The sequence below is a fragment of the Humulus lupulus genome, chromosome 5, assembly GCF_963169125.1.
Source record: "Humulus lupulus chromosome 5, drHumLupu1.1, whole genome shotgun sequence".
Lineage (NCBI taxonomy): Eukaryota > Viridiplantae > Streptophyta > Magnoliopsida > Rosales > Cannabaceae > Humulus > Humulus lupulus.
In genome coordinates, this window is record NC_084797.1 from 157,408,952 (window position 1) to 157,416,896 (window position 7,945).

Consider the following 7,945-nt stretch of genomic DNA (forward strand, 5'->3'; position numbering starts at 1 on the left):
GCAACTGAATGGCCGGGTCTTCGGAATATTTTGGGCACAGGGGGTTTTTGAAAGTTTTTCTTTCCTCTGAAAAAGAAGAAGGTTTAAGAACACAGAAGATAGAAGACGAAGAAAATTTTCAAATGAAAGGTGGTTAGTTGTGGGATTAACCTATCCCTTTTTATATGTAAAAGGCATAAAACAACGTGGACTATCGGATCAAACCAGTCCCAGATCTGAGGATAGTGTTTCGAAAGACGAAACGGTGGCAAAAAGTTGGCCAGGCCATTAATGCAGTCGTCAAAACCCGAACAGACGCCACTCGTAGCGTTCCACGTGTCCAGTACTCAAGTAATGGGCAAGCCTGGATAATCACGACGGAAGTTTAAAAGTCCCCGCCGTGTAAATCAGAAGATGACATCATAGTACACGAGCATGGACTTGGGGGGCAAATGTACGTCCTAAAATTCAGCACTAGTCTTTTATTGAGCTCGCATACAGCTAGCTAGCCAAGAACTATAATAGATGATCCACAAGTCCATAATTCCCCAATAAAGGCAGCACGATTCCCCATGTCAATAGCATGAGCTGGTGAATACAAAGCAATAGGCACGAAGTGGAAACGTTTATAAAGCATAGCATACGAGACACGAGCTGACGCTGCACTCACCTCGGGGTACGCTAGAGATCTGTCGCATCCTTGGATCTTTATAAACCTAGATACGTTATATAGACGTGCATGGTCAGACATACCATGTCCGCAAATCCCTGGAATCCCGGACACGTAATATAATCGTGCATGTTCAGACATTGCATGTCCGATTATCCCTGAGGACCCATGATCAGTTTTACCTAACGATTAGACCATACCTTAGGATAAATTGTAATATTTATAATTAGTGTGATACAGGTCACACTAGGGGTTGGATTCACGTGATGACCCCAGTGTCTATCTGTGGATTTTCTCTATAAATACTAAGACCTTAGATAGGGAAAGGGGTGTTGTTTCTGTAATAGAAAAACTCTGTCAAAATTTAGAGAGAAAAACAGTTGTAATACAGACTCGGGACTAGGTGGATCTTAACGTCTGAACCACGTAAAAAAGACGAGTGTTCTTAATATTTCTTTTCTAGTGTTTTGAAGCATCATTTTCTCATTGCGGTTTATCATTAAGCACTAATCCATCCTAGCTATTTTCATAATTCACGGTTGGTGAAAAACACGTCAACATATATAATCTCATTTTTGTTGTTGTTGTTTTTTTTTAAATATTATAATGTTTTCATTGGTAATTTTACATTTTATAACTCAGGCTTAGTGATATAAACACAAAAACAACCCTCCTAAGTGTTGCAATGGTAAACCCTAGAAATGGTGAATCCTCCAATCGCAGGTGGACCACTCATTGTCACAGCTGAATGCTTACGCTAATCTGAACTACTAAGTATTGCAAAGGTAACACGTCCTCAACACTCAGTCACATTACATAAAATAAATAATATATAATATATATTATTTGGATTTTTTTCTTTTCCATCTCTACATTATAATAATAATTTTATGAATAGAAATATATTTATACTCCTCAGTTGTGTTGCATTCTAGAAAATTATAAAATTCTTCCTCATCCTTAGTTTTTATCAACTATTTCATTTTTTTCCTCTGTAATTTCTTTTCCACTTACTTTCATTGTAACGCCCTACTAATCCAGGACCGTTATACTGTGTGTTTTAAATAGTGCTTAACTCGTTAAGCGAGTCATATGGACTTAAGTGTGTAATTAAAGTTAATTAAAGGATTAGGTATTAAAAAATTTTTCCAAAAGAATAATATTGTTCATTAAAAAGTTTCAGTATATACATGGGATCCCATAATAGAGTTTATAAGCAGTTACAACTGCAAATAAGGTACAAAATGGCCGACCTAAGCGGAAAAAACAACCAAAATCCTAGATCCCAAAAAGAAGCCTTGACTGTGGCAGTCTAGCAGACCACATATGTACACATTGCCTACGTAGCACTCCAACTCAAGGCTGGTCCAGCTTTCTTTTGCCCTTACATGCACCACGAAGGACTCGTGAGCATGGCTCAGCAAGAAAACCCAAACAAATAAAACAGATATCCTGATAGACATTAACATGTACTACATACTTTATAACCACAACAAGTTCACATAGATTTTCCAATTAGCATAAGACTCATGCCGAGTAGATGGATACAGTACCATCACAATGGCCTCGCCACTATGGCAGATATCGCACCTCTGTAATGGCCCTACCACTACCGCCTACATTACGCATGTAATGTCGTTAACGGTCTCATGACCGAGCGATCACGATCATAATCAATCAATACAAGAAGTTGTAACAACAGAGGTTCATACAACGCAGACATTTAACTTTAAATAAATTCATGACATGGTCATCCCCGTGTCCTGTAATTGGGGCACATGCATACACTCGGTGCAAGTGTCAGTTTTCTTACTTCAAGTCCTGAGTGATAAGGAGAACCTGAGCACGATCCATTTCTCCCGAGCCTAGCACAAACCCCTAGTCACAACACATTATGGAACATTCATCAAGAATTGAATCGACGGATGTCTTTAAGACCATGCCCTAGCCTTCAAGACCTCGAATTACACTAAACCAGTTAGTGGAATCATTGTCGAGCCTTTTGATTTGGTTTTGCAAATCCCAAAGCCACATACTTAAAGATTCCCATTTAGCACTGCGACCCCTTAATAGGCCGAGAGGTCCCTAGGAATTCCAAAGCATTTTGCGCCGCCCTTTTTGATAGAGAGCTAACCCATAATTTTTTCCCATTTTGTGTCGCGATACCAAGTCGATTCGAGGGAAACCCACCCTCAAAGACATTCAAATGAGTCGTGACGCTCTAACCAAGCGTTGTGAAGCCAACCTGAAAATCCAAAATTCCTGCGATTTTAGAAATTGCAAACCAATCTTAAACCCCAATTTGACCACTACCCAACCGAGTTTTGACCACCAGAACAACACCAGCAACTCAGAGACACCGCAAACAACAACCAAAACTCTCTAAAAATTCCCACAACACAAATACCCAAAAGTTCATCAAGAAGACACCAAAATTCAAGACTTTGAGAAAACTAACTGAAATCTTAATAAGAGTTTGGATTACCTCTACAAATCCGAGCTCCCCCATCTGATTCTCCTAGCTTGACAACCTCTAATCCCATGCTATAGTCCCAAAGTCCACCAAAAATTGGCCTCCTAGCTTGAATTTCACAATTTTCCTCACAACTTCAATGAAACACACAAGGCAGGGAAAGAGAGAAAAGCGAGAGAGAAAACCTGAGAGAGTTTTGATTTTTTTTTTTATGAGTTTTTCACTTAGCCCTTAGCTTAATTACATAATAGTCTCAGAAAGACCAAAATGCCCCTGCCTACATAAGCCTCTCCCAAAGCCTACTAAACCTCAATTTCACTTTAAATCCCAATTAGTTCCATCAATCCCGGAATACCACTATTTTCCCCAAATATGATTCATACTCCAAAGAGTCCCGGTAACTCACCGAATTACAAAAATACCCCTTGGCTCACCCTGAGCCGGGTATTTATCCATGTTGTGACTTCACCGCTACTTCTTCGAAAGGACCGACTCCTGTTGAATATCTCAAATATACCCACATAGAAATGAGGGCTTAAACATATAGAAAGCAAAATTACAAATATTCCACAACGGGTTAAAATTACTAAAATGCCATTTTTAACAAAAATGGGCCTATAAGCACATTTAATACACTTAAACATGCATAATCAGTCATATTATAATATAACTCATGCAATTCACATAATCACATAATATTCCATAAAATAATGTATAATTCCAATTATGCCCTCCCAACACCCTAATCAAGGCACTAGGCCTTATTAGGAAATTTTGGGACGTTACAACTATCCCATCCTTAAAGAAATTTTTGTCCTTGAAATTTATCTACACGGTTTGGGATACCAATCCTGTAAATCTGCCTCTAATTCTCAGGTCATTTACGAAACACCGATAATACCCTGCCATTTCGAGAAAACTTCTGATCTCTGAAGCGCTCATTGGCCTTGGCGAATCCCTAACTGTCTCAATTTTGGCTGGATCCACCTTAATCCCGTCTTTACTAACAATGTGACCAAGGAATGTCACCTAAGGTAACCAAAACTCACACTTCTTGCACTTGGCATACAATTTATGCTCCTTCAACCTCTGTAGTACCAATCGGAGATGCTGCTCGTGTTCTGCCTCTGTTTGAGAGTAGACTAGGATGTTGTCGATGAAGACTATCACAAATCTGTTTATGTAGTCCTTTAACACCTTGTTCATCAGATCCATAAAAGTTGTTGGGGCATTATTCAATCCAAAAGACATGACTAAGAACTCATAATGCCCGTACCCCGTGCGAAAGGTCATCTTCGGGATATCCTCTCCTTTGATCCTAAGCTGGTGATAACTAGACCAAAGATCAATCTTTGAGAATATTGTCTTACCCTGTAGCTGGTCAAACAAGTCATCAATCCATGGCAGCGGATACTTTTTCTTGATAGTCATCCTGTTCAGCTCCCTGTAGCCAATGCACACCCTCAATGACTTATCCTTCTTCTTCACAAATAATACTGGTGCACCCCAAGGTGAGAAGCAAGGCCTAATGAATCCTGAATCCAGTAACTCTTGTAGTTTTACCTTCAATTCTATTGGAGCCATTCTGTAGGGTGCCCTGACATTGGTTCTGTCTCTGGCACCAAGTATATAACAAACTCAACCTCCTGTTGCGGCAGTAACCCCAGTAGGTCCTCTGGGAACACATCTAAAACTCATAGAATAATCTGGTCTCTGTCGGCCCAACTAGAATTTCTCAGATGGTATCCATTATGCTCACTAGGAATCCTATGAAACTTCCTTGCAATAGGTATCTAGCCTTCAGTGACGAGAACATAGGAATGTGAGGCCCATTCAGCGCACCCACAAACACAAATGGCTCCTCTCCCTCGAGATCAATCATTACCATCATCCTTTTACAATCTATGATTTCCCCATACTTAGCTAATCGGTCCATGCCCAGAGTCATATCAAAGTCTTCCATGACTAGCTCAATTGGATCCACTGATAACTCTCTACTAGTAATGATCTAACTTATCTCCTGGAGACTACTGATTCCACAGTAGGCAATAAAGTCTCAATCCCATGGCATAATAATCACATGATCTGCACAATCTACCTGTCCCTTTACTAGATACACAGTAATGCATAGCACCAAAACCAATCAACATAGTATAAGAAGAACCAGAACTAAAAAGTTGACCTATCATTGTTGAGGTACTTTCCCTTTCCTATGACTGCATCAAAGCGACCACTTGAGCTGAAGTCAAGTTGTCCGCCTTCTTTGGTTCTTCCTTCCTCAGTCTAGGGAAATCCTTCTTAAGGTGCCCAACCACTCCATATAATCCCAGATGGTGCCTCCTGCACCAAGTGCACTCTGGGTAAATCTTCTAGTTCTCGCCCTCGTTGTTACGACTACTCTGAGCACCTCGAAACCCCTTCTCGGGTCTAGGGGTGCTAAATAGGGCTGAACATTGGAGGGTTTTCGAGTGTAAGAAAATGGTATCGAACTCGTCCAAAACAATTTCAGATTTATAGGGTTTTCGGGTTTCGGGTGTCGAGTGGGCTCGGGTTCGGGTTCAGGTGTCAAATGGTCAAGTTTTGGGTTTGGGCCTTCAATAGGCTTTGACAACTTTTTTGCAAAAATGTCATTTTTTGAGTTTTTTTTTTTACTTTTGTCTTGTATTTTTTTTTAATTTGTCATGTTTTTTTAGAAACTTAATTTGAACATAATGTATAAAAAGTAAAAACAAACATAAATTCCGTGCTACATTTTCATCATGCTAAACATAATGTATAAAAACAAACATAATTTCAACACAATTTATAGAAAGTTAGAAACTTCATAAAGTCTCTTACCTAACTAATGTCCATCAAAAGTTCAAATTCAAAATACAAACATAAGAAAAGAAAAGAAGTCATAAAGTTAAAGTCAAAAGTCCAAAATAGGTACAAACATCCAAATAGTAAATACTAAATAATAAACAGTAAACACTAAAAGATTTGGTTCATAAAGTCCAAAAAATACAACCATAGTTCCCTAAACAAACTTTAGTTCTTCTAGAATACAAAGTTCTTTGTCCTTTTTTTGGTCTTCTTCCAAATTTTGAAACTTCAATGTCCAAATCCAAACCTTTTCAAAACAAACTATAAATTAAAGTGTAAATAAATAACAACTTAAGAAAATAAGAAAGTTCTTACTTTTTCAATTTCCAGATTGTTATGTAGAAGACGATGAGGCTGTTAAGGCTAAAACTGAAGATGGAGCATGAATAGAGGGAACGCTATTCCTAGTAGCATTGATCATCATCTCTACAAATATTATTAAAATAAAGATAAATATTAGAATATAAAATACTTAAATACTTGAATTGAAATAATGAAAAATCCTAATAAAATTATGAGACTCAAGATCATCAGAGGTTTGAAGCACTTCTGTTTCATCCATGTAGTCTCGAACGATGATAGGTTGATGTGAATCGCTCCACCAATTCTTAAGACAAATTAATGCTTCAATCTTCCTTGGTCTCAGTGAACTCCTAAAAGAAACCAAAAATCAACCCCTGGTTGAAAATGTCACCTCAGAAGCAACTGTGGTAACTGGTATAGCTAACACATCACGAGCCATGAGCGACAAGATCTTGTATTCTCATCCACTATTACCCACCATCCCAAAACATCAAAATTCTGACTTGGTAGCTCAATTTCCTCTTCCAAATACTTATCGACCTCACTTTTTGTCTTACCACCCTCCTTCTCCATTTTTTGCGCCACATACTCATCATGAAGGTTACGTGACCTCTTACTCTTGCTACTGGTACTATTGGCAGTAGGCCGAGCAGACATGACATATGAGGATGAATTAGAAATAATAGCTTGAGATTGAGTCATTGATTGATCAACATGTGTATCAACTGACTCATGATATTGATCAAACATTGCATATATAGTTTGCTCCACCCCTTTAACCATCATAGTGCATGTTACATCATCATAAATATCACTAAAGCAATAATGGAGATAATCAAGCTTGTATCTGGGGTCAAGAACCAAGGCAATTGGAACTGCCTTATTACATTCATTAAGCTTTCCCCAATACTTGTCATATTTCTGCTTCATATTCTTTGCCATTCAACACAACAACTCATCATCCTCATCATCAAGTGTTAAGTCATTCAACTCTTTTTTCATGTTGCATATTTCAATGAAGTACTTATTGACAGTGACGTATGTGGACTCACTAAACTTCAATGCTACATCATAAAATATCTCCAAAAATTTCACAAAAACTGACGCATCCTGCCAATGTTTTTCGGATCGTGGTCCCTCCTTTGGCTTCCCATCTTTGTTAGCCTCATTAAAATATTTCGAATAATTTCCATCACCTTCCATTCTTTCAAATGTGTTTGAAATTTGGGTGCATAATTAAGCATGAGGAATGTCAAGTTCCACCTTGTTTGGACTTCTAAATAGAGAAGTCCCTTGCATTCGATCCATTCCTCTTTCACACATTCCTCAAACATTATAAGCCTAAAAGGGGAAGACCTAACATATCTCACATCATTTCTAATTGTAGCAATGGACTCATGGTTTTCCTTCAATCCTTCACTGACAATTAAGTTTACTATATGAGCACAACACCTCATATGTAAGAACTTTCCTTCCAAAATAAGTCCTCTCTCTTTCTCTGAACTTCCTCTTCAAGTACCTAATGGCAACATCATTAGAGGAAGCATTGTCTACTGTAATGGTAAACAACTTAGATATACCCCAATCTTTCAAACATCACTCGATCTCTTTGCCAATAGTTTCCCCATTATGATATATCACTTGGCAACAGGTAA